Consider the following 4,086-nt stretch of genomic DNA (forward strand, 5'->3'; position numbering starts at 1 on the left):
TGATTTTGGCAGAAAATGAAAACCCCAACAAATATTGTTTTGGGGGGTAGTTGAAATGCTCCATACTTGAGGTCCTTTCCAATTGTACATCCAAGATTTCTTCAGGAATACTGGATTAGAAGCCTGGTTGATCAATCTAATCAGTGGCCCATCTCAAAGACTGAAGAGTTTTTGAAGGATGAGATAAAGACTTCATTAAGTCTGAGTCCTCTGAAGTTTTATGAGAGCATCATCTTTAGTGGACTCTATGGAATTAAAATGAATTGAACTGGTATATTTGGCACATGCCCATGTGTATATTTCTACTCTTATGCAGAAAATAAAAGTCCCTAAAGTTGGTCTGTGCTGTGAACAATTGTAGAATTCTAGAAGGGAACTTAGAGATCATCTGGATCAACCCTGTCATTTGACAGATGAAGAAAATGAAGTTCAGAGAAAGGAAATAATGAACCTAGCATCTCATTGCTGCTTATATAGGAATACATAGGAAATACAGGTAAATAGAAAAATGGATTTCCTTTTGGCAATATAACCTCACTAATAAGATCCCTTCCTTAGACTTTTTTCTTGTAGTTGTAGTTGTAGAGAAGCAGCTGTGGTACATTGGAGAATGTTGGCCTTAAAATCAGGAAGATCTGGGTTCAAGTTCTACACTAACATATTGACTATGTGTCCCTGGGAGAATCACATAACTTCTCCATGCCTCAGATAATTCTCTTAATGAAATCATTGGTTTGGTTTCTCTGCCCGATCCCCAGTGGATTTGGTATGAAAGATTTGTGTCAAGGAATCCTTTTTTCATTCTGACCTTTTCAGTTATGGCCCATTTTGCTACATCTCATAATGGGGTAGGTGGAGGAAGGGACAAAGAAGCATAGACTAATGAACTCAACTTAAACCAAGAATGTTAAATGGTTGCCAAAGTCTCACCCCTTTTTAGATTGCATTGAAAGAGATATTGTGGCCACCAAGACTAAGGAGGTCCCATCATACTTTTCCCTAGACAGACTAGATTTAGAGAATTATTTTCAATTTTGGGTACCACATTAAAAATAAATCTTATGTTTTGTCTTAGAATTGACAATAAATTCCAAGGCAGAAGAGTAGTAAGGGCTGGGTAATTGGGGTTGAGTGACTTGTTCAGGGTCCCATCGCTAGAAAGTTCCTGAAGTCAGCTTTGAACCCAGGACCTCCTGTTTGCAGACCTGGCTCTCTATCCACTGAGCCACCTAGCTCTATCCAATGGACATCACATTTTAATAAGGATTTTGAAAAACTGAAACACAATGGTGATAATATTAACAATAACTAAAATTTATATAATGTATCAATATTTGAAAATGTACTTTCAATATGAAATAATAGTAACAAGAATGTAGGTAATATTTATATAGCACTTTAAAGTTTTAAGAAGCACTTTACACACACACACATATGCTCAAAGACAATATCCATTGGGGGTGGGGTAGAGAAACCAAATGAATGATTTCATTGACATATATGTAAATATCTCTTGATCTTCACAGAAACCCTGATAGGTTATTATTGTCACCATTTTACAGATGAAGAAACTTAAACTGACAGAAGTGAAATATCTTGCTTTTTGTAAAAAAAAAAAACAAAAACTAGTGAGTATCTAAGCTAGGGTTTGAACTTCTGTCTTCCTGACTTTAAATCTAGTACTCTTTTGACTATGCCATCTAGCTGTCATATGTCCAGAGGAGGATGACTAGGATGACTGTCATATGACCAAGTCATATGAAGATTGTTTGAGGGATCTGGGGATGGTTAGCTTGAGGAAGGGAAAATTTCCTCAGATTGGGTAAGATGATGATTGTCCCATTTCTCTATGAGACTGGATAAAATCTCATGAGGTGAGGCTCCTGGAAGGACAGTATGATGCAGTAGTAAGATCACTAAATTTTAAGACAGGGCATAGAAGTTCAGGCCATGCTACTTGCTAGCTTTGTGACTTGAGCAACCTTTGTGGGCCCCAAGTTCCTCATATATAAAATGTGATTTGTCTTCTGAAGGTAATAGAACTAGGTGACAGAAAACTTCACAATGGCAACCACTACTAGCAATTTCCTACCTCCTTTTTATGTCACTGAATGCTGCTCCCTATACTGTGCTTCCTTCAGCTTTCTGGGGCCTGGTGCTGTCCATTGCGTTGGTGCTGATTTATCTTGTAGTTGTGGTTATTCTGTCATTTCAGTGTGTCTGATTCTTTGTGACTCCATTTGGGCTTTTCTTGGCAAAGATACTGGAGTAGTTCACCATTTCCTTCTCCAGCTCATTTTTACAGATGAGGAACTGAGGCAAACAGTGTAATCTATGCCTCTGGCCATGGTGCTGACAGAATAAAGAATCACTGGAATCTCAAACAAGAAACATCTCCACAGAATAAAAAGCTAGGTTGGCAATGATGTGTCAAGGACATTCAGAAGTTGGGAATGAAAAAGTCTAAAGGCAGAGTTCAGGATCCTTGTTTCTTCCAACTAGCTTTATCCATGCATAGCTCCTGTTCTTTGCTGACATTTCTCATGTAGGAAATAGCTATGTCCAATTAATGCCAGACAGCACAATAACTGTATTTTCCTTCTTTCTCATTTCCAATTGTTAAAGAAAACTATCCACTGTGTTTGTTGAGAATATGTTTCCACTCCATGAAATTATATAACATAAAAATCCCAGCTCTACTCTTATTTTCTTGTGATGTTGGGTAATTTACAATCTCTCTGATTCTTAATTTCCTTCTCTGTAAAATGAGAGGGTGGATTTGGACTAGCTACTGTCTGAGTCCCTTCCAGCTCTTTTTTTTAAGCCTCAAAAGGTGATGATACCAAATTTATTGCAAAAAGACCCACAATCTCAGCAATTGCCTTATCGATAGAATTTCTGGTAGCGAGCCCGGGCCCCAGGGCCACCAAACTTCTTGGACTCGTAGCGTTGAGGGTCAGTCACCAGCAAAGTTTGGTCATACTGAATGAGGATGTCTTTGATTTCCTTCTTAGAGGCCTCATCCACATATTTCTGATAATAGGACACTAGGGCTTTGGAGATGGACTGCCGGATAGCATAAGTTTGGGCTATGTGGCCTCCTCCCTTCACACGGACCCTGATATCTACACCAGCAAAATATTTGTTCCTTGCCTAGGAGGAGGACAGGCTTGTATTGCAGGGTTCGAGGCTCAATCATCTCCAGGGGTCGCCCATTCACCTTGATCAGCCCATTGCCTCTCTTGCAGTAGGCCACAGCGGTGGCAGTTTTCTTTCGCCCAAAAACCTGGACAGACTGGAGCGGTCCCTTGGACGGCATGTTGCTGGTGGGCAGTGCGGGTGGTGCGGGTGCAGCGGCGGGGAGGAAGGGCTACCGAAGCCAGTGAGGAGAGGCCCTAACCCGCGCGGCTCTGAAGCACGAAAGGGCCCTTCCAGCTCTTAATCTATGATGCTATGGCTTTATGGTACCAAAGGAAGAACAATGTGGCTCTCAAATAATCAGGAATATAGTCAACTTCAAAAAGAAATTATTAAAAGTGGGAGGGGGAAAGAAGGGAGGAGAGAGGCAGAGATAGAGAGTGATGGAGACAAGTGCCAAACATCTAGACATTGCTATCACAAGTTACTTGGTCTTGTGCATTCTAAGAGGTGAAGGGGCAATTAATTTCTCCTAGAGTAAAGTATTGTGTTGGGAGGACCAAATGTCATCCTATGTTCTCCTAACTCTGTCTGGACTGCATTTTTTACAAAGAAGGAAGTAAAACACTTGACATTTTGAAAGGTTTCCTTTTGGTGGAAGGAGGGAAGGAACTCTTCAAGAGATGGTTATTAATGATTCTGCATTAACAATGAGGAATGGCTTTTTACACATAAATCTCAATATATTATCTATTTACTGCCAGTTATCATAATTGTGTGTCCTTTAGAGAAACTGAAAATTTGTTTTAATTTATACATAACAGATGCTTCAGTTTTCTTGATGCTGGGAGTAAATCACTGCCCTGCAGTGAGAAGGTATGGCACATTCCTATTTTATATTGGATGAATGCAAAACACAGAATCTTTGAGATGGAGGGACTATTAGTG

General features: G+C 39.8%; 1 pseudogene; it reads right to left on the reverse strand.

The window, feature by feature from the left end:
- Positions 1–2,794: 2,794 nt before the first annotated feature.
- On the reverse strand, positions 2,795–3,329 carry LOC100011989 (40S ribosomal protein S16-like; annotated as a pseudogene).
- Between the last annotated feature and the right edge of the window lie 757 nt (positions 3,330–4,086).

This window comes from Monodelphis domestica, chromosome 5 (genome assembly GCF_027887165.1).
Source record: "Monodelphis domestica isolate mMonDom1 chromosome 5, mMonDom1.pri, whole genome shotgun sequence".
Classification (NCBI taxonomy): domain Eukaryota; kingdom Metazoa; phylum Chordata; class Mammalia; order Didelphimorphia; family Didelphidae; genus Monodelphis; species Monodelphis domestica.